Raw genomic sequence first — 14,817 nt, forward strand, 5'->3', positions numbered from 1 at the left:
CTGTTTAATATTTGTATCAATGACTTGGAAGAAAACGAAAGCGTCACCGCTCAAGTCTGCAGATGACACAAAGATTGAGGGAGCGGTGAATAACAAAGAGAACAGGTCACTGATACAGAGTGATTTGGATCACTTGCTAAACTGGGTGCAAGGAAACAATACGCATTTCAATATGGCTAAATATAAGATCATACATCTAGGAACAAAGAATGCGGGCCATGCGTACAGGACGGGGGACGCTATCCCAGGAAGCAGTGACTCAGAAAAAGATTTGGGGGGGGTCTTGGTGGATAATGCGCTCCCAGTGTGACGCTGGGGATAAAGAACTAATATGATCCTTGGATGCATAAACGGAGGAATCTCAAGTAGGAGTTGAGAGGTTATTTCCCCTGTGTGGAGGGAGGTGTTGGTGCAACCAGTGTTTGAACACTCTGTCCAGTTCTGGTGTCCACACTTCAGCAAGGATGTTGCAGATTTGGAGAGGGTTCCGAGGAGAGCCACGAGAATGATTAAAGGAATAGAAACCTGCCTTCTAGAGAGAGACTGGAGGAACTCAATCCATTTAGCTTAACGTTGAAAAGATTAAGGGGTGACTTGATCACAGTCTATAAGTACCTACGTGGGGAAGAAAAATTCAATAAGAAAAGCCTCTTTAATCTAGCAGACAACAGGATCCAGTGGCTGGAAGTTGAAGCTAGACAAATTAAGAATAGAAATAAGGTGCAAATTTTTACGTGAGGGTCATTAACCATTGGAACAACCTACCAAGGGCAAGAATTCTCTGTAGCAAATCAGAGCCCTCCCCACCTAGTGTCCCATCATCGCAATAGCTAAGGTGCCTTAGCACTCTTGTTCCTTTTATGTTCCCCTTGACTTCTATAGGAGCGGGATTACCTACTAGACTTACTGATAATACCACTTCCACAGGTGCTTTCACTCCGGGCCTCTCAAAGTACGTGCCAGCCCCATGTCATAGGGAGGGATCGGCAGGTGCGTCTACACTGCAGTGAGACACCCGTGGCTGGCCCAGGCCAGTTGGCTCAGTTTGCAGAGCTGTTCTGTTGCAGCATAACTGTTCTCGCTCTGGCAGCCTGAGATCTGGGACCCTTCCCAGGGGCCTAGGCTGCAGCCTGCATCCAGATATCTACACCCAGCCGTGGGCTTTTAATTGCAGTGCAGACATACGCTTAGAGGCCCAAGGAGAAGGGAAGTGACTTGTCCTAAATCACAGGACAGCCACGATTAGAACCCCGGTCTCCCACCCACTAGGCCACATTGCCTGTGCATTAGAACATCCAGCTGCTGTAGGTCCAAGGGGTGTGTGTGCCCATTTTTCTCAGCTAGTTCAACAACAGCGGGGGAAGCTTTTCTGGCCTGTAGAGGAAACTCATCCCTCTGCAGATGGCCAGCACACAGGCTTAGGCACCTGAGTCAGCTTAAGTGGGATTCAAGCTGGGGTGAGCTGGCCCTGGCAGCTGGATCTTCTCCTGGGGGTGACTTTCATTCGGCAGGAGGCGGCGGGAGCAAGCTGAAAAGGCAGCCAGAGACCACCAGGGTGGAGAACTTAATTCTGTTGATGACACAAAAAAGAAAAAGCAGCAATTGGCCATTAAAATTCATGAAACCCGTTAACAGAAAACGTAAAGTAATGCGGAGCGCCTTCCGGCTGATGACAAAGCTGGGGAATTAGGTATTCATTACAGCTCAGAACATTTGCAAACTTTGTGCTTAAATCGTCACGATCAGTCCCATACTCCATCTGGGTGACTTGGTAATGAAGGGCTCCTGGTTAACTCCCGCCGTGCCGGAGAACAGGGCAAGGGACAGGAAGGAGGGGGTCGGCCAGGACTTGTGGTCACTCTGCAGTGGCTCTGATGGGGACCGGAGGAGCCTGGCAGTTGGATCCAGGAGGCTCTGTTCTGTGGGTGCTAAGAAGAGCAGCACCAGCTCTCCCTGGTGTCAAGGGCAAGTTAGCAGTGAGCATCAGCGGGAGTTGGTTTGCGCCTAATACCAACTGGCCACACAGGCATCCCTGTTGCTCGACGGGCCCCTGGGGTCGCTGCCAGGCATTCCAGAGGGGTAGGAGGGTATGTGCCTGGGGTCATCTGCAGGAAGGAAGCTTGTGTCAGTGCATTATTATGCATTATTTGTATTGCAGTAGCGCCTAGGAACTCGTCATGGAGCAGGGCCCGGTTGTGCTAGGTGCTGTACAGACAGAGAACAGACAGTCCCAGCCCCATGGGGCCTCCGATCTATCTGTACTAGGGTGGAGCCACCTCTCAGCTCCCAGGAAAGAGGAGGCGCAAGTTACTTCTGCTCTGTCTCTGCCTGCACCAGGGGGAATTCGGGCACTAGAGAGAGAATCATAGAATCTCAGGGCTGGAAGGGACCTCAGGAGGTATCTAGTCCAACCCCCTGCTCAAAGCAGGACCAACCCCAACTAAACCATCCCAGCCAGGGCTTTGTCAAACCTGACCTTAAAAACCTCTAAGGAAGGAAGGAGATTCCACCATCTCCCTAGGGAACCCATTCCAGTGCTTCACCACCCTCCTAGGGAAAAAGTTTTTCCTAACATCCAACCTAGACCTCCCCCACTGCAACTTGAGACCATTGCTCCTTGTTCTGTCACTAGTGCAGCCCCTAAACTCTGACCTCTCTTGCCCTCCCGCCAGGGGCCATGTACCCCTGCAAAGGTCTGCAGTGGCTAGGGTGACCAGATGTCCTGATTTTATGGGGACAGTCCTGATTTTGGGGTCTTTTCCTTATATAGGCTCCTCTTACTCTCCCACCCCCATCCCAATTTTTCCCACTGGCTGTCTGGTCACCCTAGCAGTGGAGCAGGCCATGCATGACGTCTCTTCCTTCCCCTGCACGGAGGAAGAAACGGGATCCAGGAAGAGGCACCCTTTGGGAAGGCGGGAGAGGGAGGTAGGTCAGGAGCGCCACCAACTTTTTTGGCACCTTAGGCGGCGGAAAGTCCCGCCCCCAAAATGCCACCCCCAACAGAAGCGGTGGAAGGTCCCGCCCCCGAAATACCGCCTGACAGAGGCGGCAGAAGGTCCCGCCCCCGAAATACCGACGACGACCGGGGCGGCTGAAGATCCGGCTGCCGCAGTCGCCGCCTCCCAAATATTAGTGTCCATGGCCACCGCCTAGGTCGCCTAATGGGTTGCGCTGGCCCTGGGGTAGGTGCCTCACCTACGCTCCCTGTGCCCTGTGTGAAAACAACTGCTAGGTCCTCCAGGCCCTGGGCTCCTTTCCATGCAGCTTGGGGCCAAAGTTGATTGCACTGGGCACCTGCCAGCTGCTGGTGCCTTAGCAGCCAGCAGCTGGCAGGTGCCTTGGCACAGCTCTGTCCTTGTCTGGCAGCTAGAGGGAGGGGACTGGTGCGAGATCGGGATTTGAAGGCTAGTGGGGCTGCTGGCACAGTAGCAGAGAGACAGACGCCCTGTGCTTCAGCACGGAGCTGGAAGCAGCTTCATGGGAAGGGGAGGGAACCAGATCCAGCAGGGACTACACAGGGTGGGGATCAGAGGCCGGGGGCTGCCTTCTGGGAGGTGACCATGGGCAAGTTGTTTGGACCGTGAGCATTGTGGGGCAGGGACTCTGTGCAGCCCCTGGCACGATGGGGCCTGGAGGTCAGGTTAGGTGCTATTAATAATGACTGCCAGGGCCGAGGACGTTCTCTGTAGACTCATGGGATTTTTGTTGCTCTCTGCTCCCATCCAAGCAGATGAATGGCGCCCCGGACACACAGACTCTAGAAATCGGCTGCCTCGGGCCTGTCCCACGCGCTTAGCGTTCTGCCCCTGCTGGGTGCGGAGCCAGCACTGGGACCTTTGATCCATGCGGAGCGAAGCATTTTTCTTCCCTTTTTCATATTTATTTTTTAAGTTAAAAATCCACATTTCCTCCCCCCCCCCCGCTGCCTCGGAACAAGTTTCACAAATCTCACAAGCTGTGGAGTGTTTCCTTCGCTGTAGTTAGCAGCATTTCTGCAGGCAAATGATGGTCTGAAGTGGAAGTGGCATTTCCTTAATTAAAACAATTTGTTAGGGTGGGGTGAGAGGGAAGATAAAACGCTTCCCTCCAGGAACGGCTGTTACAGCTGAAAACCCCGACAGGAGCAACTTCTGTTTTAAACAGCGCTGATTCCATCCCCAACAACAGAAGCAGTGAGCTTCCCCCCAGCAGTGCCCTGGCCGTGACGGCGCACGCTGCAGTGAGCTTCCCCCAGCAGTGCCCTAACTCACCCAGGATGCCCTGTGAGCGCCCTGGACAATCCCAGCTGCAACTCCCAGCAGCCTGAGCTCTCTCGGGCCAGTGCCCCTGCCAATGACAAATCAGAGACGCGGCGCTGGTGATGTGCTCCCTGGTGGGCTGCTCTGCCGGCGCGCTGCTCGTCCGACATTCCTTCTGTTCCGCCATCCCTCTCCCCCCTAACTGCAGCTAAACAGGACTCGCCGTGGTCTCTGGAGGGCCCCGGCCTAGCACAGCTGCATAGTGAGCGTGGCGGGCCTTTCATGTCCCACTTGGGACCCTTTAGCTCTGCTGAAGGCAGAGGATGTTCCCTCAGAAGTGTGGCTCCCCCCCTCACGTTTCCCCCTTCCCTCTGCAGCTCCCACAGGCGGGTACTTGTCTGGCGCCTGCCATCCGGGAGAAGATGAAGGCGCCACTGAGGACGGGGAGAGGGAGGAGGGGAGTGCTCTCCATTGCGGTAGTCCCCTGGTGCCAGGCTTCAAGGGCATGCAGGCTCCTTAGTTCTTCTGCCCCCCTCCCCACCAGTCTGGGGGACCCGATTCTGTGAAACAGGGCGGTGCAGCCCCGGGCAGGGTGGGTTGGGTTAATGTGTGAGCGTGTGCAGGTGTGAGTGCACGTATGAGTGTGTGCCCGTGCAAGTGAGGCCATGCGTGCATGAGTGGGGTGTGTGTGCAAATGGGTGTGTGGGAGTGTGTCTAGGTATGTGGGAGGGGAAAGGCGGGGGTCTCTCCCTCGGGCTGGGAGTGAACAGCCTCGCTGAGCGAGCAGTCTCCTCTCTGCGGTGCCATGGGCCGCAGCTTTTCCCTCACACCTGGTGAAACACGAGGGCGCCATGGACTCTGGTGGAGTTAAACCTGCATCACACCGGGGCTGAACTCGGCCTTGCACCTCGCTAGGCAGGTCTCAGGCTGCTACCGAGCCAGTGAGGTCCCCGGGGAATGGGCCAGCTTGGCCTTTGATCCAGTGCGGGGAGGTTTGGGGAGCCAGAGGGACAGCTCAGCACCTTGCCTGGCTGTAGCAGGGTGCTGGTGCAAAAGCGCCTAATTAGCCCCTGCCCAGCCAGCTCCAATCAGGGGAAACAGATTGGGGCTGATGGAAGAGGCCTGAGGATTGGCAACACCTACTGGCCTGACAAACCAAGCGCTATAAAGGCTGGGAGGGGGCCAGAAGGTGGGGGCAGCCAGGGAGAGGTCAGGCGGGGAGGGAGGGAACTGGTGGTCTCCTATCTGAAGGCTGCCTCTGCCCGTACAGGAGGTGACTGACCCTACAAGGCTTGTCTGTAGATACACGGGTGGTGGGAAAACCTTCTCGAAATAACGACACGGGTGGTTCCCAGCCCTGAAGCCTCTCTGAGCTTTCTTGGGAGCAGCATGTGGGCCCCGGGAAGAGGGGCAGGACTTGAACTCTGTTACACGGACACAAGTGGGGGGGGGGCTCTCCAGAGCTTGGGGGGTGGAAATTGGCTCTCAAGCACCCTCCCATCCAGTCATTGTCCTTCACAGGGCTCCTAGCCCTGCGCCGCCCCTCATGATGCCCCCACCCCACTCAGGTGAGCCAGGAAAGCCAGCGTCTTCTATTCAATGTCCGGCTTCAAAGCGTCCTCTGAAATGTCTCATTAGGACATGACGCTGCAGCTCAGGTCAGCCGGGGTCAGTCTGCCCTGCCTTTGACCAAGAGCTTGGGATCTGGGATCTTGGGATCAGGGAAAGCAGCAGCCCCCAGGAATCTTCTGCTGGGATTGGGGTCATCACTGGCTCCTGTTAGAAGCCGGATCCTGTTCCCGTTGGCATCCCCCACCCCATCGCTTCCAATAAAGGGCAGCGCCCCGGCCTGTCAAATGCCAGCAAATTCTTATGCTCCCAAAAGGCAGGAAATCTCAGGCCGTGCAGACCATATCCCATGGGTGTGCAGCACCCAGGGCCGTCCTTACCCATAGGCAAAGTAGGCAGCTGCGTAGGGCACCAGGAAACTTGGGGCACCAAATTTCCTGGTGCCCTGCTCAGCTGCATGCTGCTCCAGCTCTTCTCCAGAGGTCCCCCACCCCCACCCCTGCTCTGCCCTAACACCGTCTCTTCCCACCCCTGCCCTGCCCCAGCCCCACTCCCACCCCCACTCCCCTGAAGGTTGCAGCCAGGCCCGACCCTGCATTCACTGCATGGTAAGTGGAGTGACCCAGCCCCAGCCTGCTTCGCTCCCCTGGCTCCCAGGCTTGGGGGGAGGGGGTAACCACCCCCCAGCACTTGCCAGTGGCATGGCTGGGAGCCAGGGGAGCGGAGCAGGCTGGGGCCGGGTCACTCCACTTCCCGCAGGAAGTGACCAGCCCCCTCCTGTCCCCCGCAGAGGCCTGGAACCAGCCCACCCCACTCTCCCCCATGGAGGCCTGGGGTGCCACACAGCCCCCCCGTGGAGGGGCTGCGTAGGGCACCAAAATAGCTAGGGATGGCCCTGGCAGCACCCCCATATCCCCAGCTAAGCATGGGTGTGCAGTGCCCCCATATCCCATGCATGGGCAGTGACCCCGTATCCCATGGCCAGTCAGTGCCCTGTTGTCTCCTGGCTAAGCAGCACCCCACACCCTCTGGCTGGGGCAGTGCCCCCACTGATGGGCAGGACCTGTATGGCCGCACTTCCCTCCCACAAAGCCACCGCCCTCTTCCCCGCCAGGAGCAGCAGCGGCAGGCTAAGCCCAGCGAGAGGAAGCTCAAGGGGGAAACACACCTGATGCAATCCCCTGGCCTAATGGCTTGAGACAGGGCAGGACCCTGACCACCCTCCACCTCCCTCGTGTAGCCAGTGAGGCCACTCCAAGGAGCTGGGCTCTTGCTACCGGGGAGCAGAGAAGCCCCGGACTGGTCACTCCAGTGTAAATATCCATGTGTTACTTAGCGACTAATTGCAGGGAGGTTGATGACCAGAACCTGGGGAGGGGAGGTTCCCCGCCTAATCAGAAAGACATTAATTACACCCATCTTGAGCTGCTGCTTCTCCAATCCCATTGTCCAGCTTGGAGAAGGTTCCTGGCCCCCCTCCCTCCCCGCTTCCGCCTGCTCATCCCGATCCAGCCCGATCGCCCTTCATGCCACCTTCATTCTTGTATCGAAAAGAGGCAACCAAACCCCATCCACCTACCCCTTCCCCAACACCCGCCAGAGCCGCCTGCCTTGCCAGCCCCAGCTCCGGAATGCGGCCCTGAGAGGTGGGAAGGGGCTGGATTTCCAGCAAGAACCGGGCGGGTGGCATAAAACCCGAGCCAAGGCTCTTCCTCTGTTTACAGCCCCAGCCCTTCCCAGCCCGGGAACCAGAGCTGTGGAGCCTGTTAGGTTAGATTGGGCCAAAAAGGAGACTAGCACAGGATCCTAGCCGAGGAGGAGGGTGGGGAGAGGGCCTGAAAAGGAAATGCCGTCTGAGAGCCACCCTGCCTCTTGCTAACTGAGGCTTTACTGGAGAGATGGGGCTGGTGCAAAAAGCCACATCCCAACAGCCCCCACAGCTCTGCGGTGGTTGAGATCTAGGGCTGCCCCCCTCTGGCGTTGCCCATGTTGTTTAGCCGGTAGCCTCCCCAGGGCGGGGAATGTGTCTCCCCTTCGTCTCCCAGCGGACAGGAGTCAGGAAAACTGGGGTCTGTTTCTGGCTCTGAAACTGACTCGCTTGTGTGACCTTGGGCAAGTCACTCAGGGCAACACCTTGGAGCCAAAAGTGAGGCCAAGTCCGTCTTTAGGCATGTAAATAAGACTGGCCTTAATCTCAGAGGCCGCACGGATCCCATTGGCCTCCACGGAGTCACTCTGACTTGACACCATTGTAACTGAGAGCAGAATTTAGCCTAAGGCTGGGCAAACTATGGCACATCCGGCCCTTGATCTCCCGCCGGGGAGTGGGATCAGGTGTTTGCCCTGCTCCACACATGCCATGGCTCCGCACAGCTCCTGAAAGTAGCGGCATGTCCCCTTCTTCAGCTCCTATGTATAGGGGCAGCCAGGGGGCTCTGCACACTGTCCCCGCCCCAAGCGCAGCCCCTGCAGTTCCCATTGGCCAAGAGCCGTGGCCAATGGGAGCTGCAGAGATGGTGCCTGTAGATGGGGCAGCGCACAGAGCTGGAGAGGGGGGGACATGCCACTGCTTCTGGGAGCTGCTTGAGGTAAGCATTGTCTGGAGCCTGCACCTCTGACCCCATCCTGTGCCCCAACCCCTTGCCCCAGTCCTGGTCCCCCTCCTGACCTCCAAATCCCTTGGTTCCAGCCTGGAGCACCCTCCTGCACCCCTCAACCCTCATCCTAGCCCCACCCCAGAGCCTGCATCTCCAGCTGGAGCTCTCACTCCCTCCAACCCCAACTCCCTGCCCCAGCCCAGAGCTCCCACCTGCACCCTGAACACCTCCTTTCTGGCCCCACCCCAGAGCCTGCACCCCCAGCCGGAGCCCTCACCCCCTCCCACACCCCAACCCCCCAGTTTCGTAAGCATTAATGGCCCACCATACAATTTCCATACCCAGATATGGCCCTTAGGCCAAAGTTTGCACACCCCTGATTTAGCCCCTGGAATTGATATTGGTCCATTGAGCAGTAATCGATGGCCAGGAGAAAGGTGGCGTTTCCCAGTGGCTACCCCACCGCTCCCATTCTGTGGATGGCGCTGGAGAAATGGGCAGGTCTCAGAGTCCCCGTCTTTCCCTCCCACCCCCAGAGGGAAGGGTTGGCAAATGCTGCATTTTTAACAGCAGCCGCTAGACATGCAAAACCTACTGCCCTTCTGTGTCTGGGTACTGGGCAGTGCCCAGGGAACCGAGTGCCTAATGGCAGGTGTCGCGAACGGAAGAGTGAGCATGTGTGAGTGTGTATCCATGCAAGCGTGCATGCCGTGTTTGCGTACCAGGCATGTGTGCATGCAATGAGCCTGTGTAATCATGCGCGCACACAGGCATACGTAGCGGGGAGCCATTTAAAGATGCTTTCCTGCTGTGCTTAGTAACTTTACAGCCCTACAGAGACGTTCTCCAGACCAGCTTTTCACATTCCTCACCGGTCATTTCTCATCTCCTTTTAAATGGGGCCTTTTAGTTAATCCAAGAACTGCCAATACTAATTGATTTTCTTTCAGTCCCTGGAGGACTCAGGTTCCAGATGTTCACAGCTGGATGGGCTATCTGTAAGAACTGTCTCTGTTACCAGAGACCCCAGAAGGAGGCTGAGTGCTAGGCACAGGATTAACCTTTGGCTGAACTAGAACCAACCAGGCCGTATTACCTGGTTAGTTACCGGCTCTGCGAACAGAGGCTCATTCCATAAGGCCCGTTTTCCAGCTGCCTCCTTTCAAAATGAAGCAGGAGGCAATTATGAACTGATTGGCCGTCAATCCAACCAGACGGGGCGTCAGCGCAAACTCTCCCAGCAGAGACGTTGATGAACCTGGCCAGAGACCAATCTACGTAAGCGGAGGGCGGGGGGGAATCTGGAGAAAGTTCTTATCTTGGAGTGGTATCTTAGAAATTGGACGTGGGGAGGAAAGTCTGATGGAAAAGAGCAATCGCCGCCTTAGCTGTGTCTCTGAGTTGATTTTGAAAGCCTTGAGATTTCATGTGGTTATGGGCTGAAATGAAACACACGCCCACAGCTGATCAGGAAAGCTTTGTCAAACACAGAGCACTTCGACAAGGGGGGCGGGTGGAACACCCTGGCTGGCTCGATGAAAATCACTGGAATTCAACTGCCAAATAAATCGGAGCGGGAATGGAAAGCAGGGGTAATTATGGGGCGTTATCGAGTAGGGTGGCAAAGTGGCACAGGGTAACAGTGGCTGACTGCTGGATCCGGGGGCCAGGGGAGGACTGGCTGTGTTTATTATTTCTCTAAAGTTACAGCCACGGCCAAATATTTAGATTATAATAGGAAAAATTCCCACCGAGGTGAGAATGAAAAAGAGGAGCAGAAATGGGAGGCATCCGCAAAATCACAGTCAGGTGTGTTAGAAATGGGCTCAGTGACACAGACAGGTGGGGGGGGTCACTAGTCTGCCCTGGCCCAGTGCAGAACTCCCACCATGTTATCATCACTTGAGATCATCACTGTGCCAGGCGCTGTACAATAATAGTCTGCAGCCCTTCATCATTCGATCACAAAGCACTTTACGAAAGAGGTCAGCGCCGTTATCTCCATTTTGTGGATAAGGGAAACTGAGGCACAAAGAGGCAGAAGATCCACATGCATAAAGGGACTTTGGTGTCTAAACCCCAGCTTAGGCCTAAGCCCGTGTGCGGATCGAGGCTGAAATGACTGACCCCAGGTCACGCACGTGGCAGAATCAGGAACACAGCGTAAGTCTCCTGAGTCCCAGGCTGCTGCTCAATCCACTAGGCCACACAGCCTCCCAAGTGCACAGCCAGAGGCACCTTCTGCCCCCAATTGCTCACACTCTAAAGAGGCTGGCCAGACAGAGGAAGCATTACTGTTGCCATTTTACAGATGGGAAACTGAGGCACGGAAGGCTGGCAGTGACGTTACTTACGGGCTCAGAATTCACCAGCTTCAGCTGGTTGCAGGGGCACTGAGCACTCTAGCAACTTGTCCGAGCACCAACAGCCACAACGGGCACCAACAGCTGCCACGCACAGCACAAATGTGGCCCTAGAGCCGGAAGGGTTAACATAAAGAAACCCAGTTAGTGGGTTCAACCCCCCTTCCCCAACTTCCCCTATGCCCCTGCCAGTGGCCCAGAATAAAAGAACGTCTCTTCCCACAATCCCACCGGGTGCCCACTTTCCGGGCGGCTGCTGCTCAGGGCCATTCAGGTGGCCCGGAGCATTCACTGCTGCGGTTGCTGACACTGCAAACATCAAACAGCCCCAGCCGCTCCGCCCCTCAGGGAGGAACAGCCACTCTGCGCCCCGGAGAAGAGGCTGATTATTGGGGTCAGTGGAGGGGGCGTTGCTAGGTTGGGGCCAGGAGGTTCCAGGCGGTTTCTCTGGCTTCAGTCGCCCAACAAAGGCTGCGTTTCTTGTGCTCCCACTCCCTGCCGGCTTGCTTTCCTACAGAGTGGCTGGATCTTAAAGGGGGCCCCTGAATATTGTATGCACCTTGTTAAAGTGCCCATCAGCCGGGGGAGCTGAACAGAAGAGGCAGCATGTCCTAGTGGTTCACACAGTAGCCTGGGACACCATTGTGGGTTCTATTCCTGGGTATGCTGTGAGGCACCCAGGGCAAGTCATGTCCCCTGGCTGTGCCTCAGTTTCCCCATCTGTAAACTGGGGTAAGTGCTACTGAGGTGCTTGGTAAAGCACTATGAGAGTCGTAGGCGAAAAGTGCTTATGAAGGAGGGTCATTTCCAGCCATGGCTGGGGAGTGGCATCTCCTCAGCAGGCTCCCTTTGGCTCGAGAAAGTGCTAAGAGCAGCTAGGGGATCAGTCTCATGGTCACAGCCAAGGAGTTGCCCCAGAACAGGTCTCCACGGAATTGCCCTGTAGCGGGGCAATCACTCCGCTCCTGCCCTGAGGGGGTTAAAGCAGCCCTGGAGAGATACTGTGCTGATTGGGAGAAGCAGCCACAGGTGAGGCCACACCCCAATCAGGCCCCAGCTGACCCTATGAAAGGACCGCAAGCCAGACACTCAGAGAGAGACTCTTTCTAGCTTCATCAGAGAGAAGGCTGGTGCGGTGCGGTGCGGTGCGGTGCGTGGAGCAAGGCTGGGGGAAGGCTGGGGAGCTCTAGCCTGGAAAACCTGCAGGCCAAGTTAAAGGCCTATAAAAGGTACTGGGGCTGCAGAGGGGTAGCCCAGAGATAGGCAGAGGCAGTAGGTCCTGATCCCCTGGCTGATGATGAGCCTGCCCCAGGGGGTGGAGGCTAGATAGTGACTGGCAGTAGCCACTGAGGCAAGGTGGGTCTAGAGGGTTGGGGGTTATTGCTGGGGGTAGAACCCTGATCTAGAAGGGCACTGGAGTCTAGGGGGAGACATGGGGGCCAGCGGACACAGGCCTGCAGAGGGTGCTCTGTGCTGGAAGAGCTAATTCCCTGGATGACCAGCAGGAGGTGCCACAGTGGTGAGTTGCCCCCTCACCACATGCCCCCATCAGAGGTGGGACACACACTAGAGCTGGGGCTTTGCTGCCTCTAGTCTCCTCTCTGGCTGCCATCACTTCCCTGAGGAGAATCAAAGCAGCTAGTTCCTCTCCAAGAAGACCCCGCCTGGAGCTCTGTTTAGGCTCCGACTGCAGGCCCCTGTCTCCATTTCAATGGAACTCCCTTGTCCTTATTAACGTCCCCTGATTACAGACTCATAGAATCATCTAGTCTAGAATCCTGCCCACTGCAGGCCACAGAACCTCACCCACCCACTCCTGTAACAGACTCCTAACCTCTGGCTGAGTTAGTGATGTCCTCAAATCATGATTTAAAGACTTCAAGTTATAGACACTCCACCATTGACTTTAAACCTGCAAGTGACCCATGTCCCATGCTGCAGAAGAAGGAGAAAACCCCCCAGGGTCTGCCAATCTGACCTAAGGGAAAATTCCTTGCTGACCCCAGATATGGCATTGACTTAGCCCCTGAGCATGTGAGCAAGACCCACCAGCCAGACCCCTGGGAAAGAATTCTCTGCAATAACTCAGAGCCCTCCCCAGCTAGTGTCCCATCGCCGGCCATTGGAGATATTGGCTGCTGGCCATCGCAGATCAGCTATGTGCCACCATAGGCTGCCCTGCCATCCCCTCCCCTCCCCTCCAACAACATATCAGGCTCAGTCTCAAAGCCAGTTTGTGTTTTTTGCCCCTATGCTCCCCTTGAGAGGCTGCTCCAGAACTTCATTCCTCTGATGGTTAGAAACCTTGGCCTTATTGTGTGACTGTTATGCCCAGCCTGAGTGGACGGCGCCTGGGCCGTGTGGAAGGGAAGCAGGTGGCTGGGGAGCTCTGGGCTCAGGATTTGATCAGAGCCTGTGGCCGTGCCCCAGAGGTGGATGTAGCTCCCATGGGCCTCGGGCCAGATCATCCCAGGGAGGAGTGGGTTTATCCCTAATATCAGCCTCTCCCCAGGGGATGGAACCAGGCCTAAGCATGCCCCTGGCTAAACACCCAGCACGCACCCCCAGGGAGTTAAAGAGGCGTCTCCATTCTTCCTCAGCAGTAGCAGGGCTTTTATCCTCTCTCGGCTCCTGCCACTAGGAGGCGGGATGATGGCACACACTAGAGCCAGTGCATTGCCGGCGCAGCCTCAAAGGAGGGCCCCATGGCAAAGTGCCAGTCTAGTAGAACAGGCTGAGGGTGCAGGGCAGAGGACCCTGGCTGTTAGAAGGATGAGGGAGGGTAATTTGCCCTCGGATCTCCATGCACCCAGCTGTCAATATCATCAACCCCCGTCGGTGGGGCAGGGGGATGGTGGGTGTGAGGAGGGCACGGTACGGCGGTGTGGGGGGCAGGGGTATGTGGGCATGAGGGGGCAGGGTATGGACGGTGGTGAAGAGACAGGGGTGTCACAATCCTGAGATGCAGAGAGAAGGTGCCTGAGTTTGCTGCCTGGTGAGGGCTCATGCCCAGGGCCAGCTCTACTGTTTTTGCCACCCCAAGCAGTGTGCTGAATTGCTGCTGCGGGGGGTGGGCCGCAGTCCGTGTGCCATTAGGGCGGCACACGTGTTTCCTCGGCGGCGGCAGTAATTCGCCGGCAGCTTCTGTCTTCAGCTGGAATAGAGAAGCGGCACCACCGCAGACAGCTGAACATAGAAGCTGCCGCCGAATTGCCGCCACTGTGGAAACACACGTGCTGCCCTAATGGCACACGGACTGCCCCCTCCCCCTCCTCTGCAGCGGCAATTCGGCGCGCTGCTTGGGGGCAAAACTACACGGATTGCTGCCCCCAAGCACCTGCTTGGGATGCTGGTGCTTGGAGCCGGCCCTGCTCACCCCAGGGAGGGGAACCAGACTCCTGTCCCCATTAGGCTACATGTGGCCTGCTGGTGCTTTAGGGGGGCTGGAGTGGGGGGTGAGAAGCCCCCAGCTGCTGCCTTAGTTCCAGCCACAGGCTGCATCTTCTCTCCTCTCTCTCGCTCGCTCAGATTATTATAGAGCCTGAACCTCTCTTGTCTGTCTTCAGGGCAATTTCCAGTTAGAATATGAATCTGCTGCTCAATACAGAGATTCGCAGCAATCCGGGGAGAAGAGGGAGAATGCGGGGGCGGAAGCAGGGCAAGCAGCGGAGGGAGAATGATGGCAGAAAAGGGGGCAGAGACAGAAAAGCGAGGAGAAGACAAAGCACGGGAGATATCGATGCTGGTTTGGGGCTGAAGCTGTCTGTGGGCTCTTTTGTGTGTCACCCAGCAGGTCAATATGGCGCGGGTCCGATGGTTAATTAGTAATGATTGTCACTGTTGGTATTTGAGTCCCTGCCCGCACAACGATGCCTTAGACTAGGGTGAACAGACAGCAAGTGTGAAAAATCAGGATGGGGGCAGGGTGAAAGGAGCCAATATAAGAGACCCGAAAATCGGAACATCTGATCACCCTGCCTTATACAGACCAACACCCGCACCATGCACACTCAGACACAAACACATGCAGAGCTCACACCTGCACTC

At 56.5% G+C, this 14,817-nt stretch overlaps 1 long non-coding RNA gene across 1 annotated transcript in view; it reads right to left on the reverse strand.

Annotated features, from left to right (window-relative positions):
- Positions 1-857: 857 nt before the first annotated feature.
- LOC115638708 overlaps positions 858-14,817 on the reverse strand; it is a 72,863-nt gene continuing 58,903 nt past the window's right edge. The window contains exon 4 of the long non-coding RNA XR_003997505.1: positions 858-1,570. This is a non-coding gene — a long non-coding RNA (uncharacterized LOC115638708). The remainder of the gene's footprint in view (positions 1,571-14,817) is intronic.

This window comes from Gopherus evgoodei, chromosome 22, assembly GCF_007399415.2.
Source record: "Gopherus evgoodei ecotype Sinaloan lineage chromosome 22, rGopEvg1_v1.p, whole genome shotgun sequence".
In the NCBI taxonomy this organism is placed as follows: Eukaryota; Metazoa; Chordata; order Testudines; family Testudinidae; genus Gopherus; species Gopherus evgoodei.